The 23,719-nt window shown below is 43.9% G+C and overlaps 1 protein-coding gene across 6 annotated transcripts in view; it reads left to right on the forward strand.

Moving 5' to 3' along the window:
- The first annotated feature begins 5,679 nt into the window (after positions 1 to 5,679).
- The window catches only part of LOC121145628 (cytochrome c oxidase assembly factor 1 homolog), a 53,162-nt gene continuing 35,122 nt past the window's right edge, over positions 5,680 to 23,719 (forward strand). For 2 of the 6 annotated variants that reach the window (XM_040964566.1, XM_040964572.1), the window contains exon 1: positions 5,780 to 5,891. The gene's annotated coding sequence lies outside the window, so the exon portion shown is untranslated. Of the gene's footprint in view, positions 5,756 to 5,779; positions 5,892 to 23,719 lie in introns of those variants that run through there. The other 4 variants (XM_040964569.1, XM_040964568.1, XM_040964573.1 and 1 more) reach the window with 4 other exon arrangements.

Raw genomic sequence — 23,719 nt, forward strand, 5'->3', positions numbered from 1 at the left:
CTTTGGAAAGACTTGATAAGAAGTGTAAAACTGCTGTTGGATTAGATGCGCACGAGCAACTGCAAATTGTTAGACAGAAAAAGCATAAAGTCCTGTACTGCAGTTAGTCTGGAAGTCCAGCATCTTGAACTTCTCACTAAGAAAGGAAGCAGGAGAGAGAAAAAACTTTAAAATAAGAAAGTCAACAGAAGTGGTTGATGGTACTTGGTTTGGCACATACGAGAAAGATGCTATCAAACCCTGACCACCAGTTGCAGAATCCTGTGAATGTTTTGAATCTACAGAGATTTTTTAAAAATGCAAATTGATGTGTTTTAAGCTAAAACGTGTGTATTATTTTTAAGTAGTGCCGCATTTTTCCACTTTGGTTAAGTGGTCATCTAAACACAGACTATCAGGGTAAGAAAGCCACTAATGTATTGTCGCGGTATGGTTTGGGGAAGGGGGTAGGCTTTAAATTAGATATAAATTTTAACATCAGTTCAGTGCACAAAGTTTTATATTTTTCTTCTTAAACATTTTTTTAAAAGATTTATTTATTTTTATTACAAAGTCAGATACACAGAGAGGAGGGGAGACAGAGAGAAAGATCTTCTGTCCGATGATTCATTCCCCAAGTGAGTGCAACAGCTGGTGGCTGCACTGATCCGAAGTGGGGAACCAGGAACCTCTTCCAGGTCTCCCACATGGGTGCAGGGTCCCAAAGCTTTGGGCCGTCCTCGACTGCTTTCCCAGGCCACAAACAGGGAGCTGGATGGGAAGTAGAGCTGCCAGGGTTAGAACTGACACCCATATGGGATCTTGGCTTATTCAAGGTGAGGACTTTAGCCACTAAGCCATGCCGCTGGGCCCATTCTTAAACATTTTTAATTGATATTTTATGTATGTTTGTGGAGAACATTGTATATTTGAACACATGCCTACAGTGTAAAACTCAGAATAATTAGCATAGCCACCACCTCAATCATTTATCATTCTAATGTGCTGGGAATATTCAAAATCCTGTGTTGTGGCTATTTTGAAATGTACAATAAGTTATTATGAATTGTGGTGACTCCATTATGCCACAGAACACTAGAACGTAATCCTCCTATCTAACTGCATCTGTGGACCCTTCAGCCAGTTCGTCCATATTTCTTCCCGCACTGCATCCATCCTACCCTTTGGCAACCACTCTTCTGTTCTCTGCTTGGCTAATACCAGGTTCTGAAGCTGCCGCATAGGAGTGGACCCATTTTCTCTTTATGTGCCTAGCTTATTTCATTTAATATCATGTCCTCTAGTCTCACCGTGTTGTCAGTTTTATTGTTTCTGTGTGGCCAAGTAGTATCAGTAACATACACGCATCGCATTTGCTTTGTATGTCGGTAGACGTCTAGGTTGATTCTGCGTCTCGGGCATTGTGAATGATGCTGCAGTAGCCATGCGAGGAAAGTTGTCTCTTTCACAGGTAATCTCCTTTCTTTTGGCTATAAACCCGGTCATGAACTGCTGGGTGGTATGACAATTCTGTTTTCCGTTTTCATAGAGACTGTGCTAATGTATATCCCTCCCAACAATGTGTATGAATTCTTCTGTTGTTTTCTAAAAAGATTTGTTTAGTTGAAAGGCAAAATAAGGAGGGGGAATGGGGAGAGAAAAAGAGAGAAAGGGCTAATGAGAGGGAGGTGGAGGGAAGGAGGGTGAGAGAAAGAGAGGGAGAATATTAGTGAATCTTCCATCAGTTGGTTCACTTCCCAGATGTCTGCAAAAGCTGACACTGGGCCAGGCTGGACCAGGAACCAAGGAAGCACATGCAGCAAGAAGGTATTGACTAACACTTCATGCTTTTGTTTTATTTTCAAATCCAAAGTTGCTTCCTTCTGTGTGTGGGACAGTCTCTGCTGTGTGCCTTCAAGTCTAGTGATGTTGTTCTACTCCTTGGCTTTTTTTCCCCCCTAGTAACTTCATGTGACAATCAGCTGAGCAGTGTGTCTCCGTGGCCCCTTGAAGTTGGGGAGAGTTCCTGCACCCGTGGATGAGGCCGGGTGAGGAGAGGTCTCCTGACCTCAGCTTCCCCAAAGTGCTTCCCCATTGCTGCAGGATTGCATCTCCTACTTCCTTGGCCCTTTCTGTTCCTGATGCCTCAGTGAGGATTCTACTGCCTGTGGTTTCTCTTTAACGTGGGGTTTTGTCCTCTAAGAAAACTCTGGTTATGAAAGTGGAGAGTTCACACAGCTTAAGCAGCTCTGGTCCTCCGACTCCTTTTTGGGACTTGGAGACTGCAGAATATCTACTCCAGTGTTGCCTGGTGTTCTCCCATTGGCCTTGTGGTCCTTCTGGATGTGTTTGTGGTCATCTGGGGGTTCCCTAGGCCCCAGGGCTATCAGAAGACCCTCTGCCAAGTGTCACCACTGCTGACACCAACATTGTCACATCTGTGCACAATATGTGGAGGGAAAACCACACGAATGCTTTCCTTAACATCCTTTTCATGCTTGGAATGTTGCTAGGAGAGTGAATAAGAGCCTGAACTTTAAAGTTACTCAGTCTTGGATTGGAATCCCGGATATGCTGCTTTAATGTGACTTTTAAAATTATTATGCAGTTATTCTAGTCTCTGCTTTTTGTTTGTAGGCATGAGGTCCAAAATTCTTAACAGCCAATAGCACCCAGTTGCTCATGGATCAAAGCAAACACTGTAACAAACCAACAGATGGGCTTGCATTTCTGGCTCAGTTATAACCAATAGGAATTGGTTTGTAGGATGAGACTATAGTTCTCTCTATAAAGATATATTTCAGTTTGAGAGGAATACACAGCAAATGTTTATAAAGAGGCATTTGATACAGTCTGTATGGTATGGTAAGCATTTGATAAACTATATTTATTACTCTGATTATTTATCAAAAGATTGGAAAGCACTAATATATCTGTCAAGTTTCCCTGGATGCTCTCACCTATCCAGACAGACACTATTTATGAACATGGAGTTGTCAACACTTCGTGAAATCACTGGCATGCTATTTTACCACATTTTATTCTACTCTGCAGTAGAAGAGGGGCAGTATTCAAAATAGAACAGAAGCTGTCTGTGGTGCCAGGTTCATGAAGATGCCTGCTGGGAGTCAGGGCAGGGACCTGATTGTACCCAAGCTTGCTATTATAGGGTGGTGCTGGGGCACAGGGTGACGTGACACTGGCTCCTTATCTGCTGGTATAGAATTAGCCTGATATTTGCCACAAGCAGGCTCCACGGTTGTGCCCTGCTAGAATTTAAACTCTTGGTATAAGTTATATTTTCCTCACTAGACAAAGACTCCCTTGTGTCTTGGAACTTAGTGTTCGTTCATCAAAAGGTTGAAAGCACATTTATTGATAAAAGCAGTAGTGAAAGGAGGAAGGGGATAATAACTTTAGAGAAGGGGGCATGCTTGCAAAGTTTTGACAAAAGCATGCACGAGCAACTGTACCTGTGTTTTAGGTGAAGGCAACTGTCCTCAAAGAAAGGCCAACAGTTTTTTAAAGCAAAAATTTTAAATGCATATGCTTACATTCATAACTGATGATCATGTTTATAAAATATTCGACCAAAACAATCTTCCAGAGACAGGCTGACAAAGGACAGGAGAATGGAGAGCCAAAAACTGTAGGTTTCTAATCACCATGAGTGTCTTGAAGAATCTGAAAGGATTCGTGAGAAGCTTTTATGGTCCAAAGTGAAGCTGCTACTAGCTTTTCTGTAGTATAGGCTCTGAGCAAAGCTATGCTTTAAAAGAGACAGCTTAGTTGCCACACAATGAAGCAGTAGTTTCTGGGTAGGCTAGGGGCAGGAAGGATGGGTATTCACTTTGGTGAAGAAAAAATAGTACCAGAGATCATAGTGCTGGAAAGGGTCTATATTGTAACTGCGTTGATGGGTACACAAAGCTACACTAGTTTAAAAATTACATAAACACACACACACAGAGCTGGTAAAATCTAAGGAGGTCCCGTGGATTGTACAGTGCCAGTCTCCTGGCACTGATGTTATTATCCATGAGAATACTCATGGGTGGTTGAGACCACCGGGTAACCTCTTCATATATTTTTCTTAAGCATCTATTTAATGTGTAATTATTTCAGAAGAAAACTGCTTTCCAAAAATGAGGACATACTTACTTAGCCATGTTTCATTTAAGTAATTTTGGGAACTTGCTGCTGCTTTGGTGTTTTGTATATTTTCTCAGTTGCAAACACTCCTCTTTTGCATTGTCTGCATCCTACCTGCATGCTTTAGAACATCTTTCATGCATCTTTACTTTATTTGATTGTTCTTTTATTAAGCAACTCAATATATTTAAAATCTGATGATATTCAGGCATGCTTCATGGCCTGTTTTGGTGAACATCATTTTGTAAATCTGACAAGACAGTGTGTTCCACGGTCATTGGATACAGGATTCTACAGGCCACAGTGGGCTCATGGGAGCAGATCTGGCTGTCCTACCTGCTTGCTAAGTTCTTGCTGCAGATAGCTCCAGCCATCACTACAGATCTGCTCAATTTTCAATTTGATTAGTCTCAGCTGGGGGTACTGATACTTCAGTTTTTGAGTCTGAGATGGCTAAATATTTTCCAAAATAAGCTTGCACCAAAATAAGCTTACCTTTTATTTCCCTTTTCCAAAAAATTCTGGAAGTAATTTTGTGTGTTGTACTTCTGTTACTAGCCTCATACAAACTTAAGATTTTATTTCTTTCTGATGACATAATTTTTTATTTTGTAAAATATCCCTTATTTTTATGATTAGATATTTGAATATAGTCTTTAGAGCAAAATTAGAGTATGTCCATGCAGTTTCTTGCAACAAACATGTAAAGACTTCAGATTAAAGATGGCATTTTGCAAAATATAACAAAGATCTTTTCCAGGATTAAAAAGACATTTTTTATAAACAAACTAGGACTTAGTTTCTGATCATAGGATGAATGCAAGATAAATAATCTTCAGAAAATACTTTTATACATAAAGACAACAGTCAGAATTGATAACTTCACATCTGAAATGCCAGTAGACTGGATTGGGTCCTGCTGTGATTGGGCACATCTCTCAGTCATCCCTTCATCGCTCAGTAGTGCCCCTTACAAACCGTGTGATAGTCACCCCCTCTCTCCACCCTCTGCCTTGCCTTCCTAGACGGCAAGAACATGCCCTCATAACTGCTCATTTGGGGGCTAAACTATTATTGTCCATCTGACTACTAAGCACTATGAGTGTAGCCTGTTACCGTTTTTCCCTTATCCCCTGGGTCCCCGGTGCGCAGCAGGCATTAGATTTGGTTAATAAAGTTTAGTGTTGCCACATTTCTCAGTCCAACCCTGGCTAACGGAATTCTCTGTAGGAGTGAGGCTCAGATCGTGGCCAGATGCCATAGAGCCTATAGCTGGAACGTTCTTGGCCAGGGCTGGGTCGTAGGCTGAATTAAAAAAAAAAAAAAAAGAAGAAGGAAGGAAAGAAATAACACGTCAAATCAGTGAGGACTCAAGAGGCGAATTCCTCGCCGGGGCGGCCCGAGCATCTGAGAGGCCGCACCTGCTCCCACAGAACGCGGCCCCTTAGCGCCACTGCACCTGCGCGCCCGTGCGAGCCGAGGCCGCCGCGTCCGGGCGCTCTAGCTCCGCCAGGAGGAGGAGCCGGAAGTCTCGACTGCTCGCCGGGGCGCTCGGCGGTTCTCCACTTCCGGAAGGTCGTGCTTGTCACGTTTTCCCGCGGCGCTGTGCCTCTCACGCCGACAGGTTGGCGTCCCCCCTCGCCGGGACTGCGGCTCTCCGTCGCTGCCCGCACACGCGGTGGGCCCGGTGGCTGCGAGGAGACGCGCGGGGCGTGTGTCCTCCGCCGCGTCCTCCCGCGCTCAGGCAGCGAGGCTGCGTGGTCAGTCGTGGTCTAGCCCTGCACTTTGGGGGTAGCTTTTCTTGCACGACACGTTGTGAAGAGCTGGGAGGGTCCTCTCCAGAGGGAGCCGGGCACTTTTTGGTGGTGGTGGTGGTGGTCCCTAACCCACGGCCCCCTGAGGAGTGCCCTGTCCAAGTTGTGGTAGGAAGAAGTTTCTGGATCCAGGCACCGTATTCTGTTTTTGTTGCTGTCACCCTGGAGGAGTAGGAGCTGGTGCAGACTTGGATCTGAGGGCATGATGCGGGACTAAGTGTGTCAGTTGGTGTGTGTGTGTGTGTGTGTGTGTGACTAAGTGTGTCAGTTGGGGTGTGTGTGTGTGTGTGTGTGCGCGCGCGCCCTCCAGCCCAGAGCCCCAGTAGGTGCTGTGCACCGACTTTGCCTGTTCTGCACAACTCATGTAAACGGGATCACACGATATGCGACCCATTTCGATTTCCATCACTTGGTGTTCACGTTCAGACATGCCGTTGCAAGTACAATACAACTTTTTATTGTTGCATAGTGTTTCTTTGTATGGCTCTGCTGCTAGTTCTCCGTTGGTCAGCTGGTGGTCGTTTGCCTTGCTGGCCCCTTTTGATGCTACAGATAATGATGCGATGAACATTGTTATTGGAATGTTGGATGTGCACCTGTTTTCGTTGTTCTTGGTTGTGACATGCCCAGGAATGGAGTGGCTGGGTTGTGTGGTATAACTGATATTTTCAAGAACTGCTGCACTTTTTTTCCGCTCAGAGCTGTCTCATTAAGCTACCGTCCCAGGGCCAGCTCATTGTGTCTGATTGCTGCACGGCTTGTCCACGCTTTTCTTCCTGGTTCTAGTCATCCTAATTTGTGGTCTGATTGCGCTGTCCTGATAGCTAAGGGGGAATAGCTGTTCAGTTGCCCATTTCCCTTTTTTCCTATCTTTGTGCATTCAGATCTTTTGCCCATTTTTAAATTATGTTGCAAATTACTTATGTATGTGATAGGCTTTTAGATTATGCTCTAAATTAAAGGCACTTGAGCTTGATTTTGACTTCCCTCTGGGAAGCTGGTCACAGGTTTGTGTGATAATTGAGAGAATGATTGTTTCTCAGAAACCTCTCTGTGCCAAGCAGGGCTCCGGGGGAAAAAACGGCATGAAGGAACTTTGAGTGGGGACACTTTCTAGAATTTGTCCCTTCTCTGTGGAGCTTTGTCGTTTCAGTACAGATTTGTAAGGGCTTTCGCATTGGGGTCGGCATTGGGGAGAGATTCTCAGCGTGTTTGCCTGTTAACACTTCCCGTGTCAGTGATTTATATTTTTGTATTGTCAGAACTTTCCAGCTTTTCACCGAAAAGATTTCTGAGTGATACTTTAGGCGACCATATTAAAGTTGAGTGTTTTTAGACACAAAATGCTGATTTCCTAGTTAGTGTGATGTTTGAGTCCCTGGCATTAAATTTAATCATAGACAAAGTTGCCATCTTTTCCCTTTGCATTAAAAAAAAGTGCTATGATCTGCTTCCATTTTGTTACTTCATTTATTTTTCTGTTTCAAATATTCCTACAAGGGACTTGAGTTCATGCTTAATATTCTGCGTCAAGTTTCTGAGCGTTGTGTTGGACAAATGTTGCTAAATGGTGTCCACTTATTTTGGGGCAGCAGACATTTATTTGGAAATCAAGTGTATGCAGGATTGAGTGTTAAGTGTTCCCTTTTACATTGATGGGAACGTGCTGGGAAGAGTCGCTACGTAAAATCCTATAACACTATTTTGATTCTCATTTCATCGCTTAAAGGATAGTAGTGAGTTAGGATAGTTTTAGAAGCTGAATATTTTGGAAGGCTAGGAGAGCTGTATGTCCCCCTTTCCGTCTCCACCCCTCCCCCGCCCAGCTGCATCTCTTTTTACTGTAGGATTGAGGCTTCATTTCTTCCTCATGCCATGATTAGGATTTCATGCTATTTTTCATGTTTTTAGGAACTGGTCAAATGCAGATAGCATCAAATTTATCATATTAATATGTGAGGATCCAATTGAATAGCATTCGGCACTTTCAAGTTGTTGCGCAGCAGTCTCTACCCTCTGCTTCCAAAATGCTTTCCTCTCCCCAAATTGAATGATACACTGATCCACCCATGTCTGCTTTCCCTTGGGTCCGGCCCCTGGCAGCCTCTGTCCCATGTCTGCTTTCCCTTTGGTCCGGCCCTTGGCAGCCTCTGTCCCATGTCTGCTTTCCCTTGGGTCCGGCCCCTGGCAGCCTCTGTCCCATGTCTGCTTTCCCTTCGGTCCGGCCCCTGGCAGCCTCTGTCCCACGTCTTGCTTTCCCTTCGGTCCGGCCCCTGGCAGCCTCTGTCCCATGTCTGCTTTCCCTTTGGTCCGGCCCTTGGCAGCCTCTGTCCCATGTCTGCTTTCCCTTCGGTCCGGCCCCTGGCAGCCTCTGTCCCATGTCTGCTTTCCCTTGGGTCCGGCCCCTGGCAGCCTCTGTCCTGCCTTCTGTCTTTATCAGTTGGACTCTCCTCAGTGTCTCACTCAAATCAGTGGGGTCATGCAGTATTTATCCTTTTAGGTCTCAGTGCATATTGTCTAGTATCTTCAAGGTTCATTTGTACTGCAGCAGGTGAAAGAATATCCTCCTTTTTAAAAAAAAATTATGAAGTCCTTTTTATTAGTCAAAATCACAGTCACCTTGATTAAAAGGATGGGACTCCCCATTCCCAGCAGAATATGATAGTTTAGAGAAAACCTCCCTCCCCACCCCACGCCCCAATTAAAAACTAGAAAAAAACTGCTCTCCTTCCCTGTGATGTCATGGTGGCCTGACCCGTCCAGGGGCACTGTGGCTTTAGAGCAGGCCGGCTCACCCCAGTACCCTCTGCTTCTCCTTGGGGAGAGGAGGGATGCTGGTGGCCCAGGAAGTTAAAACCATTAGATCCAGTAATACCAGTTTCCAAACATGCATGTCCTTCCTTTTCCCCAGGGCCTGGGATCTAGGGGGAAGGAGACAGAAATGAGCCCAGCTATCAGGAGCAGTTTGAGTTGGGGGAGGAAAAGTAGCCCAAGGAAGTGACAGTCCTTCCAACCTTCCTCCTCCCTTCCTCTAACTCAGAAGGAAAAAACAAAAGGGCAGTTGGGATGGTTTTCCACACCAAATATGAGTTCCCCTCTGAGACCAGAAAGAAAAGACTAAGACGTCAGTCTGGGGAGGGGGCAGCTGGTCAACCCTGGAACCGCCATTGCGTCTCCAGGACGATAGCTAAGCTAAGTCCCTTTGCTGGGCAAACTGCACTGCCCGGAACTGGAGATGGAGAAATACAGAGTGAGGAGGTCAGGAGGGCAGCCCAGGCCCAGGTGTTTCCCTCTCTTCCCCAGGTTCCCACAGTCCTCGGGTGGGTGAGATGCCCAGGGCAGAAAGTAGCATCACCTGACCGCCTGCCGCTCTGTTTGTGGTCCAGATTCTTGCTAATATGCTTGGGAAGGCTGCCAGAGCACCACCCGCGTGGAAGACCTGGGTGCAGGTTCAGGCTCCTGGCTTTGGTCTGACCCAGCTGTGGCTACTACAACCAGTTTGTCAAATCTTTCTCTTTGTCCTTCTCTGTTTCTCTTTACCTCTGCCTTTCCAACAGATAAAATCTTATTCAAAATATTAATAACACAAAGAGGAATGGCTGAGTTTTTGTGATGATGCTGTTCATTTTTAAGCTGTTTGCCTGTATTTGGAATTGTAGTGTTGTGGATATAAAAACAGGTGATAACAAGGCCCACCCAATACTTATAAAACTAAGGTCTCATGCAGTCTGCCAGCTGTGGGAGCAGTGGCGTAAGGGCAGTTCCAAGTCAAGCACGGAGGCTGGACATGGGTGTCGTGCTCTACTGCCTCCTGCCTCACCTTGTGTCTAGGTCCTGCCTTAACATTCCCGTGTCACTGTCCCGACTGATGACACATTAGGCTTGTTCGCAGTTTGGGTCTCTTCGTGGTCTGTACTCTCATCTGCCATCGTCTTGCGGGCTCATGGAACCTTCTGGTGCTTGGTGTCTGCAGGTGCCTTGGAAAGGCCCCAGGGTGGAAATAGATGTTCCTCATTTCTTGGAACTTTGATATCACATCAGTTCATGTGACTTCCTGCACATCCTGCAAACACCAAGATTACACAAACACTAAACACTCAGCTTTGTAGATGCATGCCCCAGCTGATTGCAAGATGAGATTGAAGTCATATTAAAAAATGTTCTTTTTTGGATGTCTTTTGGTTAGATAATTGCCTTTCATTGGCCCTTCCTGTGCCAGGGTCGAGCTCTAGTGTACGCTGGTAGGTGTTGGAAAACCTTTCCACACCTGTTTTTAATTAAACTTACTGTATTGTGTTAGGACTTTCTAATTTTGTTTTTGCTTTGGCTTTTGAATTTTAAGTGGTAAAACTTGGCATTTAAATTCTTATTTTTATCCATCTTAATATCCAATGATACAGTTGATTTTTTAAAAAGTAGTTCTGTCTCTCCTCTTTGTATATCCGACTTTCCAATAAAAATAAATAAAATCTTTTTTTTAAGTGTTTTACTTACTTGAGAGAGCAAGCACATCCACTGATTGACTCTGCAAATGCCAGTCATCACTAGAAGCTGGCGGCTCAGCTCCAGGTCCCTGGTGAGGGTGGCAGGACCTCAGTAGCTTGGACCCGTGCCGCTGTCTGCTGTCATCTGCATGAGCAGGCTGTTGACATCAGGAGCCTGACGTGGTCCTCGAACCCCAGCACTCTGATACCAAATTATGACAGTTATTTTGGTATAAAGTAATGTGAATGCCAATCCATGTATGGACCCGTGTCACTTACACCTCCAAAACTGTCACCCTTAGGGCTATCTCTTCATGTGACAAAAAGGTAACCAAAAAGTAGGGACTTTTCTCTTTCTTAGAGTGGAAATCTCTGTCTTTCGTGATTACTAATGGTTTTATCTGACTGCGATAGTCTGGAAAGGAGAACATCAATATATTTCCAATACATTTCCTTCATATTTTGTTTGAGAAACTCAGGAACTTGACTAGGGGGAAAATTGCTACTGATATCTTCCAACAGGTGGCAGTGTAGTACTACATTGGGACAAATTAATAAAGATTGTGTGTCTTCTTGTCAGATGGAAAACAATTGCTCTAACATTTTATGTAGAAAAAAAATGAGATGGTTAATTAAGAACTAATACGTAACTCTAGTAAGATCCTATTCTGATGGTGTTACTACTGAAGGAGTTTATGGGTAGTGGTATTCTACAAAGTGTACATGTTTTCAAACATTGGCAGAATATGAGCTGAGGTTAACCCTTAAGGTTAGCCCCACTGGCAAGAATAGCTTTAGTGTTTTGGATGAGTCTGTGAGTTGTAAGACTTGAGGTAAGTTTGATGCCCCAGCTTTCTCTGTTCCACATGGGAACCCCATCTGCGTTGCCTCTGACAGCTGGTAGCATTCATCCCAAGTGGAGCAGATGTGCGCGAAGGATGCAGGGTTCAGGTGCCACAATCCCGGGTGGAAGGCTTGGTGGAGATGACGAAGGGCAGCGTGTTAGACAGCCACCCTCCCATGACTCAGAGGTGTGAAATCCAGCCCTTCTGACAAGGGGGTTCCCTTGCTGTACTTCCAACAGTGTGTGTCTGACAACCGGGAGTGCTCTTCAGCCAGTTGCTTGGGTGTGTTGTCTGGGCACTTAGTGGAGACCACGCGACAGTGTCTGGATCCTGCTTCTTGAATGTTTCCGACTGTTTCTTTCCTCTCTGCTGCCATCAGTCTAGTCTAAACCGCTGTTGTTTTTCACCTGGGTGCCCTTCTTGATTGGTATATAGCATGTGTATAATTCTGTCATATGACACCCATTTTGAAAAATGTAAAATCAGATCATATCCCTTGCCTATTTGGAATGCTTGTACTGCAGAGAAGCCTCTAGCATTTCCCTTCACCAATGGCTCTGTGCTCTGACCGCGTGAGCTGTGCGCTCTGCTTACCTTGCCGCTGCGTCTCGTGCCACTCTCCCCTTGTTGACTGTCCTTCCTGCATCCCTGTCCTGTTTGTCCTCTGCCTGGAGGAGACAGGGAGACCAGATGAAGGGAATGTTCTGCAGGCCAGCAGGCAGTACAGTTCACGGAAACCTGCTTATGGAGTATTAATGGTTGTGCCTCACAGGAACATTTTCATAGTAGTCAAAAACCCAAATTTTTTTTGTCTTTTCCACTCAGATTGAATCTAGGAATAAATGCACATGTAAGTGAAAGCTCTGTATGGAGAAAACTTTTATGTTCTAGTGCAGAAAAAGAAACTGAGGTCCAGCCAGGGATTAGCTATTAGACCTCAACTCTGGATAGTCCTTTATCTATTTAGTAGCTGTAAGTGCTGCACTTGTAGCATTTCATTATGTACTTTTTTTTCATGTGCATCAGCCTGGCCTCAGCCATCAGTTGGCTCACGTGACCATATAGGGCTTCGGTGCCTTTAGTGACATCCGTGAGAAGCAATAGTTGTGCAGCCTGTTACTGAGTGGCTTGTTTCCCAACAGTGTCTATGTAATTGTGTTTCAGATAAAGGAAACAGGGAGAAATGAAAAGAGATAAATAATAGTTGTTATTTATTAGGAAATGACCCATAATTGAAGGTTGAAATTTGCAGATGGAATGCTGCTACTGAATGCCTCGCCTAATAAATCCCTGTAGTGCATCATTAGGGATTTGCAGGATGCTGGGAGACCAATGAGACGAATCTAGAGTGGGAAAAAACCAAAATGGGTCATAAATGAGGGTTCAGGGATCAGAATGGTTTTGGGCTTCTCTATTGCCACCTGGACGCGAGAGGGAAAAGTGGAGAAATGTGCAGGTTACTCAGTGGTGTGTTTTTTCGTGGTGCTGTAATTTGTTTTTGTGATTGTTGTTATGGTGGTTGTTCTAACTCGTACCAGTTGTTGACCTTGCTTCATGGCTTCTCAGTTATGGAAATGTGTATAGTAATGGAGTACTGGGGTCCACTGTATCCAGGTGTGGGGATATAATGCAACATTCATTCCTGCTTCCAGATGAAAAATGGATTCCCAATGAAACTGTTGGAAATGTGTAGACAATGGGACGCTGGACTGTCTGACATTGTCTGTACCAGCAATGTCGGGATACACTTAAATAAGAGACTGATGGAATTGTGGTTCCTTATGAAGGACTATAACATTGTAGTAAATTGGGGAAAATCTGTCATGGGGTGGGAGTTTGTGGAGGGGGGGAATCCCAGTCTATATGAAATTGTACTACATAATTCAAAAATTCAAAAAAAAAAAAATTCTGAAGGAAAATGGCTTTTTGAGGACCGAGAAAGGGGCCAGTGCTGTGATGCAATGGACTGAGCTGCCTTCTATGACACGGGCATTCCATGTGGGGGCTGCTTTATGTCCTGCCTCCTCGACTTTCAATCCAGCTGTCTGCTGATAGCCTCGGAAAGCAGTAGAAGTTGGCCCAAGTGCTTGGGCCCCTTCTCGCAGACCTGGAAGAAGCTACTGGCTTCAGCCTGTCCTGGCTGTTGGGCCATTTGGGAGCGATCCAGTGGTTGGAAATTCTCCTCCTCTCCTTCTGTTACTCTACTTTTTACCTAATAAATGTTTTTTTAAAAAGGTTACTTGAGAGAGAGAGTTCCTATTTCCTGGTTTGCTCCCTAGGTGCTTGCCAGGGGGTGGTGTGGGTAGTGGTGTTAGATATAACCGCACCAAAACAGCGGGACTACCGAGATTAGAGCAATGATAACCGCAGGCTTTATTGGGGTCTGCTCCCTGGCGAGGTTGAACAGTCCTCTAGGGAGTCAACCGGCGAACTCACACTCTGACTTTGACACACCTAGGTGCTGATGGGCTTGAGGTACAGGTATGTGTTGTCTTCTGATTGGGTGGCTCCATTTGAATGAGTCCTGGGAAGCTATTCTCCATGGTAACTTTTGGCACTACCTAGGGACTTTTTGCCTGCCCCTGTGCCCTCCGGGCTAACAAGTAGTAGTTGGAAACCAGGAACTCAACCCAGGTCTCCCAATATGAGTGGCAGGATCCCACCGGTTGATCCATTGCTGTCTCCCAGGGTCTGAATTAGGAGGCTGAAATCAAGAGGCAGAGATGGACATTGGGGAGCACGCCAGTGTGGTGTTTGGCTGCCCGTAGCCCAAATGCTTTCTCCTGAAGGAAAGTGATTTTTAACTTAAAGATTGTAGACTTAGTTACGCTATGACCATTTAGAATAAAGATAGTCCAGAAACGTGTAAGGTTTAAAAACCTTTTATTTCTCTATAGAAAGCTATTGGAAGCACCAAAACTGAGTAAACTAAGACAGACGTGGGGTACAGGAGACAGGATGCTGTGCATGAGGCAGTGCGGGGAATCCTGAGAACAATGACGAGGGGGTGCCAGGGTGCCATCTGTGCTTCCGGTGCAGCAGCAGCCACTCCAGACGGGATGGCCGTGGATCAAGACCAGGACATGTTGAGGGCTACAAATACCGCAATGCTTGCTGTCACTCTTCTTTTTAACCCCAGGGCAGAATTCCCAAGTGAGCTGGCCCCTGATTCTGATCTGTTCTGGGCTGCTTTGACCATGCGCTGGGAGAGTTCCGACTCTCCCCCTTGGCTCTGCCCTGTCTCAGCGCTCAAAAATGTCCTGCTTTGGCCTCTCTTAAGTCCTTGAGGGCAGCCAAGGGGAGTTTCAAAACAACCAGCTCACAGTGGCTGGCTCTCCTTGCTGTAACCCTGCTGGAAGGTTGATGATAGCAGTGGGCAGACCCTGGGAGAAGCCCTGCTTGTGGCTTGACTGCATGTTTTCCAGCATCCGTGCTTTTGCCTGCTGACTGATCCAGACAGGAATTCTGCTGGCCCCCTAGCAAGCTGAAACTAGACAGCGAGGCTCCAGGCTCCGCTCCCATCCCTCCACCGCTGCCTGCTGTCATAGATGGGGCGCCAATGCCCTTGCAGATTGAGGGCTGTGGCTCTATTCATTTTTTGTTAAAACCTTGAAATATATACTGATACATATGTTGTTACATATTAGAAGTGGATCAGCAAGCATTATAAGCAAGTATATGATTAACCCAGAGATCAGTGGAGGTTGGACCAGGGTGCTTCTAAGGTCCAGGAAAAAAACCTGTTTTAACACCAGTGGTGAGATACATGGGAGTTTATTGTATTACTTTCTCTTCACATTCACATGTATGTTTGATATGCATACAATATATAGTCATTTAAAAATAAGAATCTCAGGCCTGGCTCAGTAGCCAGGTGGCTAAAGTTCTCACCTTGCATGCACCAGGCTCCCATGTGGGCGCCAGTTCATGTCCTGGCTGTTCCACTTCCCTTCCAGCTCCTGCTTGTAGGCTGGGAAAGCAGTCAAGGATGGCCCAAAATCTTGAGCTCCTGCAACCACATAGGAGACCTGGAAGAGGCTCCGGGCTCCTGGCTTCCAATTGGCTCAGTTTCAGCCAATGCAGCCACTTGTGGAGTAAACCAACAGAAGAAAGATCTTTCTCTGTGTCTCCTTCTCTCTCTAGAGTTGACTTTCCAATAAAAATAAATCTTAAAACAATCAGATTCTCAGACTTTCATAGCCAGTGAATCAAAAGTCTTCTAATTAATGCTCAGGAACCCCATATTATAAGTCTTACTCTTGTGTAAGTGTCACTGTTGATCTGTTCTCGTTGTTTTCCTCTGTGTTACTAATGCAATCTGATGAGCACCCTGGGTAGTGGGAACTTCTTCCTGCATCATCTTATCTTACTCTCATAAGAAAATTGTTCTTTTCCCCGTTATATTGAATTGTGCCATATGAGAGGTCTTAAGAAAGTTCATGGGAGATGAAATGTAAGTTGATTTTGATGCAAAAAAGAAATCACAAAATTCATGCCTAGCTTTTTTTTCCCCCCAGTAGTATATTTTCCATGAAATTTTGCTGATTCCTTGTAGTGATCTCTGAATTTCTTGGGAATCTGTAATGATTCATTTTTAATTTGTTTCAGAATTTGTTGAAACCAAACCACAAGATTTCTGTCCCCATAGTGAGGTTGTAAAAAGTATGGGTTATTGCATCTGCTGTGGGAAGTATCAAAGACCAGACATGCGTTTCCTTCCTTCTCTTTTCTCTCCCGCATTCCTTCCTGCTTTCCCATTTAGTATCTAGCTATCTGCTTTCATTTGGTTCATTCCACAATTACCTGCAACAGCTGAGGCTGAGCCAGGCCAAAGTTAGGAATCTGGAACACACAGACCCAACTATGTTCACTTGGTCACCTCCAGGGAGCACCTCAGCAGCAGCTGAAATTGGAAGAGGAGCTAGGACTTGAACCCAGGTACTCTGATACAGGATGCAGGCATTCAAAATCACATCTTACCAGCTGTGCCGAAGACCTTGCCCCTACAGCATTGTTCTTAAATGTAACTGTGCCAGGGATAGCAATGACGAAAGACTCCCACATGACCTACTACAGCTCATCGCAGTGAAACCTGGCAGCCGTGTATCCCCCAGTGTCTCAGCATCGTTCTCCAGCAAGTATGGTGGATGTTAGCAGCTTGGTGTGGTGGAAAAACTAAAACCCGAGTTGGAGGTTTTAGTTACGATCCACTACTTTTTGACTTTGGGCAAGTTACTTAAGCGTTCCTATCCCTGTTTTTCCACTTGGAATTTGAGTTGTCAGTAATACCTGCTTGGTTAAAGGAATAGTACTTTGTTTTTATGAGCATTCTTTGCTCAAGACAGATACCTGGGAAGGGTCAATGAGTCTTGTCTCCTTTGTCTACCAAAAATCTATCTGTGTTACCTCCTTCACAGCTCTACATGGCTGTAAACAGGCAGTATCTAAGGAGACCAGCAGGACACTAAATTCATCTGTATCTTTATTTGCACTTTTTTTTTTAAAGATTTATTTTTATTATTTTTTCATTGGAAAGGCAGATATACAGAGAGAAGAGACAGAGAGGAAGATCTTCCATCCGGTGTTTCACTCCCCAAGTGAGCACAACGGTCGATGCTATGCTGATCCGAAGCCAGGAGCCTCTTCCGGGTCTCCCACGCGGGTGCAGGATCCCAAAGCTTTGGGCTGTCCTCGACTGCTTTCCCAGGCCACAGGCAGGGAGCTGGAAGGGAAGCGGGGCTGCTGGGATTAGAACCGGCGCCCATATGGGATCCCGGGCGTGCTAGGCGAGGACCTTAACCACTTGTGCCACCGTGCTGGGCCCTTTATTTGCACTTTTGATTATTTCTAGTTTTCTAGGATCCTAAAAGAATTGTGGTAAATTTTATCTCTGCTAGTACTTAGCACTGATTCATCATAAACTTTCCAGCATCAGTGCTATGGTTTCAATGTGCGCTTCAATATTAATCTATTGGGAAATTAAACCTCTTTTCTTTAAAATAGGCAAAATTTCTCTGCCTTTTCTCCAAAATCAAATTTTTTTCTAGATTTCCATTAATTCCTGAGTAATATAGTATAAGCAAGAGTCTCAAACCAGCATTTAAAATGGCTCATGGAAAAAAATAGTTGATTAAGGGGTTAGTGTGGTGGCCTCACAGACCAATCCCCTGGCTGTGAAGCTGGCATTCCATCTGGGTACCAGTTTGTGTCCCGACTGCTCCCCTTCAGATCCAGCTCCCTGCTAGTAGCCTGAGCAATGGAGGATGGCTCAGGTCCTTGGTCCATGTACCCACATGGCAGGACTGGAATAGGTTCCAGGCTTCAAATCAGCTTTGCTGTGGCCCAGCTCAGCTCTGGCCTTTGCAGCCACACCAGCAGATGGTAGATTTCTCTCTGTCTCATCGTCTTTGTAAATCTGCCTTTCAGATCAAAGCTTTTTTTTTTTTTTTAAAGGAAGATCACTGATGATTCTAATAAAAACACATTCACATTCTTAGATTTTGAATCAAAATACCCTGCCATTTGTATGAGAGAAGTTTCTTTAAAAGCATAACATTAAATTAGTCACACAAGAGTTTAACTTTTATTCTCTAATTTTTGATGAAGTATTGTAACTTGCAAAAAGGAGTCTTCAAAGTAATTTATTTCCATAAGTCTGCATAAACTACTTGGTTTTCTGTGTATCTTTAATTTTGGAGGTGTGAAAGCATGTGCAGTGGGCAGACTTTATGAGCAGAAACTCACTGGCACTGTTGGCAGAGTGGAATTAGTCCACGTCATCATTTCTGGGACTCCGAGGACTAGTTTTGCTGTTCCCCTGGCCTAAGCGGTCCCTGCGTCTTTGTGGAGGCCCTTGGAGTGAGGGCTTTGTTCTGTGTGGGGAGACCAGTGTTGCCATGGCTTCGTGTTCTTCGCTTGCTGCGCTGACAAACTACAAAGACTGTTTGCCATGCCACTTTTTCTTTCTTCTTGTTTTTTAAATGAGACTATTGTAACGAAACACAGTAATGCTAGTTTGGGATGTAGGAGCTGTAAATTCTGCCCTCCATGCATATATTCCTGTTTTTACTACATTTTTACAAAGTTGCCCAGAATTTATCCATTAAATGTTTTTGGTGATGGGACCAGAAATTAGGTTTGAAACTTGAGGTAAGAATGAATCAGTACTTAAGTTGGGAGGATTTTCCCATGTCGAAGCCAGGTTTCTTTTACAGTTTTTTTTTTTCCTCTTGTTTTCTTTGTGACAAAATTCACATAAGCTAATCTACACCAGTGTTACCTGTATTGAACAATTATCAGAAATATTCATTTGCACAAGTGTTGGAAACACTACTTCTGATTTGAGGCTTTATGGGATTATAGTCCATTTTTTTAACTTAAGAAATAAAGTTGCCACCATATAGTGCACAATATTTAGAGCCTAATTTGCATAAAGTCCATCAAAACCATTGCACATCCCAGATTTGCTGACACAGTTGTGATTTTTTTGGATCATCATCATAAAATTTTTTTTTAAATTTATTTTCATGGAAAGGCAGAGTTACAGAGAGATCTTTTGCCCACTGATTATTCCCCAAGTGGCTGCAGCAGCTGGAGCTAAGCCAATCCAAAGCCAGGAGCCAGAAACTTCTTCCCAGTTTCCCACGTGGCTGCAGGGTCTCAAGCAAGGCTTTGTGCCATCCTCTACTGCTTTCTCTGTCCATAATCAGGGAGCTGGGTGGGCAGTGGAGCAACCAGGACATGAACTGGTACCCATATGGGATCCCGGCACATGCAAGTTAGAATTTAGCCACTGGACCATTGTTGCGGGCCCATTGTCATAAATATTCTTAATCTATTTCTTCAGTTTTTAGTGAGAGGAACTGTTAAGATACTTATAAATAAATGTTTGTGTAGTTAGCATAGATCTAATTTAAAGAATGAAGCAGATGAATTCCTAAACTAGTGCCAAGCCAGGATATTTGTGTGTTTGAAAGGAGGGGTGACCATAATCATGCTCTAAGAATTTCCCACCTCCTCCCTAATTTTCTCTCAACCTATTTCCCAAGTGCCTCCAGCCATATCTTCTAAGATAGCCCTAATTCTGAAAGGATAGTGTTTGTGATATGCTAATTAGGTGTTGGGATGTTGACCGGGTTCTAAATGTGTGCTGTCACTGTGAAGACATCAGATCACCTTCTGTGTAAGACATATTGACTCAGTGAGAATGCTCTCTGGCTGGAGCATTTACTTTTTGTGGCCTGTGATAGTGGGTGCTGTTTGTGGTGGAGTCACGTGGATGCTCGAGCCATCTTCGGAGCAAATGTATCACTTCCATGTTAATTAGTACTTAGAGAACAATGTCTTCACTTTTTTAAAACAAATAGTAGGTTGGCTCTGCAAATCCCACGGTTCACTTTAAACAGATGTAATTAACTCTGTAATTAATAAAATGAATAAGAACTTTTAATTAAATCTTAATAGCTGCCTTGGTTGTAGCCAGAAACATGCATGAATTTCCCCTCTCAAAGAGATCTTAACTCTGCATTCCTGTTGCTGTGCTCCCTGCAGAATGCACCCAGCAGTGGGTTTCGAGGTATGTGACATTTTCTGTGTGTGATCCTGATGTATCAGATGCAGTATTCACTTTTAATGGTGTGTTCTTTTATGAGTGTCTCAATTAATGTCTTTTCCTCCCACTCCTGTAATTTAATGAAGGCAGTCAAAATATAATTATAGCTTTCCTAAACCACCCTTTTCTGAGTTTTCCCAAGCTCTGGATGTATCTTCCATGCTAAAATGAAGCCCTGGGGAATTTGAAGTGTTCAGGTTGACAATTGCAAGAGTGTTTATATTGATGGAAGGTAGTGATGGTGAGAACTTAGGACATTCACTTGTGCAGACACTTAGCAAAATCCATGTGTCAGTCCTCATGCAGACTGGTCACCTTTGTGGTAGGAAAGCATATGCTTGCTGTACCCTCCAAGCAAAGTAATTGTAAAAGTTATTTAGTCATCACAGCTGAAGATGCACATTTAAAGTACAATTTGATATACATTAATGTCCTTGGAAATTCTGTATCCAAAAGTCATGTGCAGATATGTCAAGCTATGGTTCATTTTTCACAGGCCACTAATACAATTTTTGCAAAGAATGAGCATCATGCAGTTCTTGGAGCAGTGTGACAGGCCTGGTTTCAGCTCCTGGCTGCCTGGCGCAGCCCCTCCTAAGCCTGCACTGCGGATATGCTTGATAGGTTCCGTGTTCCCTTCTGTCCCCCAAGTCTTTAAGGTACTGTGAGTGGAAACAGTCAATATCCACAGTATGTCCTAACAAGGAAGCCAGGGCACAAGGAGGTTTATACCAACAAGCTGCTTTTACGACTGTACATCCATAAATTGTTTTTAGTTTTCATGTCTAACATTTATTATTATTATTATCATTTAATGATACAGTTCATAGGCCCTGGAATTTCTCTTCCTTCCTTCCCAAATCCCCTCCCCACCCCAATGAGTTCCCCTGTATCATTACTGTAGTAGAGTTCTTCATGAATGGTCATATGTCCATCATTGTAGGCATAGACAATGGCAGAGAGTCCCAAGATCCTGTTGTCAAGATACAGTTAGTTTCATTGCGAGTCCATCTTTGATCTGCAAGTAGAGATGCATACTGCATTGTATCCTCATACCTGGATATGATAGTCTCCATCACAGTTACACAGTTAACATTTTTAAAAAATAATCTTGCCCATAAAATCAGCTTAGTTACTGCTACTAAATTGTGTTTGAATTTATGATATATCTACTGGGTAAACAAGTGTTTACTATATATTTTATAGTATTTTATAACTTATTTTTAATCTTGCAAAGCCAGTTTGCCAAGAGATTATACTTTAATGAATCTGGGTATTCACACTGCTTTAATGTAATGATGAATAATCTTGAATTTTTCTTCTAATATGAACTTACATGGGCAGTTGAAAATAGAAGAGGTATATTGTGCTGTGATTCAGAAACCCAAGACTAAGTGAAAGAGCTGCTGTCTACTTTTCTGTTAGCCGTCGTTATCAATGGATGCTTTTAGAAGCTCATGTGCCTAAGCTGTATCAGCTTCAAGCTGCATTTCTACTTCACAGCTCTCTCCTAGGGAATTGCATTGCTAATGTTTACAGATGATTCATATTTAAATAGAAATGGGTCACTTGAATACTCCTGCCTGTTAGTTCATTGCCAGATGCCCACAGTGCTGCCTCAAAACCACCATTAGCCAGGAATTGAATCCTCGTCTTCATGTAGGTGATGGGATCCCGGCTCCCTGCTGCCTCTTAGAGATGGCATCAACAGGAGGCTGGACCTGGCTCTCAGCCACTGCTGGGTGGGAGCAGCCCAATGCCCACCCGCCTCTGAAGATCCTCTGAAGGTTAGCAAGCACTCTCGGGCAGCCGGCCTTGTAGAATTCCAGAATTCTCAGATAAGTCTTGGCAACTTTCTAATTTCAATTAATGTAAGCTGGCCAGTGACATTTATGAAGTTTGGGAAGTGAAATTCACATCAAATGTTTCCATTGAATGTAACATGAGTGCTTAAGTTATGATTGTTTTAAGTATACAGAGGAGTCTAGAGGAAACCTAACATACCCAGGCTCCTGTCCTGTAGCTCTACCAAATCCTGGTATTTTTCTAAATTTACCAGGCTGTTTTTCTTGTAAATCATTCATTTATGTTCTTTTTCTTTTTTTGAATGTTTGCTTTACCTGAAAAGTAGAAACAGAAAGAGGTTGATCTGTTTATTTTCCATCTGCTGGTTCATTCCTCCAAATACCCGTACAGGGCTGAGCAGGCTGGAGCCAGGAACTCCATGTTGGTCTCTCATGTGAGGGGCTGTGGCCCAAGCATTTGAGCTTTGTTTGCATTACCAGGAAATTGGATTAGGAGTGAAAGCCGTGACTTGAATCAATATTCTGATATGTGCTGTGGGCATTCCAAGTTGCCGCATAAGCTGCGGCACTGCTATGTCCACTTGTAGGTAGCTTGTTGTTGTGTTTTTGAATGCAGCAAGGTCCACACAACAGTTTGTCTCCACTTGAGATACTGCCCTCCAACGTGAACACCATTCCGAATGCTAGCTGGTCCATGCCCTTCCAGCTTCATGCTAATGAACCTGGGAAAGCAGTGGGCAATGGCCTGAGTATCCATGTGGAGACCTGGAGGAGATCTCTCACCTCTGGCTTCAGCCTGACCCAAATCTGGACCTTGGAGTCATGTGGAGTGTGGATCTGAAAGCCTCCTCAGTCTCTCACATGAGCTCAGGGAATTGTGCTGCCTTCCAAAGCCATTAGCAGGGAGCTGGATCAGAAATGGAGCAGCCAGGACTTGAACCAGCACCCATATGTGCGATGCTTGTGTCATGGCTGTAGGATTAACTTGGTATGCCACAGCCCTGGCCTTGGCTTTAACTCTTTTTTAAAGAAATCAGGGAGTTGTAGTTGAAACGCTGAGTGATCCTCCCTGGCTTGCTTTTCTCCTCCTCCATTCTTCTTGCTCAGTGATAATCACTGTCCCGACGTGTGCTGTTACATATGAATGCAGTTACATGCAGAATGACCGTTTCCCATGTTCCCATGATATAAATCAGATCATTTACATTATTCTGCAATTTGCTTTTTTAGTTCAGCATTGTGGTTTTCAACCACATTATTGATATTTTTAGGTTGATTTCATATCCTGTATAATGTCATATTTCTATGATTTATGTGCTTCTGATGATATCTAGTTTTCTTGTTGATTTGCTCTTTATATGTTATTTATTTGAAAAATGGAGAGGGAGGAAGAGGCCTAGAGAAAGAGAAATCCTCCATCTGCTGGTTCACTCCCCTAAGTGGCGGCCATGACTAGGGCTGGGCCTGGAAGGCAGCCGGTCTCTCACACGCATGCAGGAGCCTACATGTTGGGTCATCTGCTGCTTTCCCAGGCACATCTATAGCAAGCTGGTTTGGAAGTGATGCAAGCAGGCCTCCAAGTGGTGTCATTTGGGACAAAGGAGTGAAAGATGTCAGCTTTACCCACCCCACCAGAATAGCAGACCCTGATTTGCTCTTACTAAAACTGTGGCGGGAAATGTTTTTGTAGGGCTCTCCTTTTGTATTTGTGAATGAGTTTATAATATGTGTACATAGGAATACAATTGCTAGGTTGAATGGCATATATATCTTTAGCTTTAGTTGCTCTCTCTAAAGATCTTTTTGTTCATTTACATTCCCACTGGTGGTCTATAAAAGTTTAGTTAATGTTTCTGAATCCTCTTGGTTTTACCAGAGTTAAATTTTTGTCATATGCTATGTGTTTCAATACCCCTCCTTATATTGGTTTTGCTTTTTTTTTTAAATCAAGGTTTAAGAAAAATGGAAAATTCTAGAAAAAAAACTATTTACAAAGTTTTAAGTAAGTTTTATTATAGCATATTGTTGT

Source organism: Ochotona curzoniae, unplaced genomic scaffold, assembly GCF_017591425.1.
Source record: "Ochotona curzoniae isolate NIBS_2020 unplaced genomic scaffold, NIBS_Ocur_1.0 scaffold_3835, whole genome shotgun sequence".
Taxonomy (NCBI): domain Eukaryota; kingdom Metazoa; phylum Chordata; class Mammalia; order Lagomorpha; family Ochotonidae; genus Ochotona; species Ochotona curzoniae.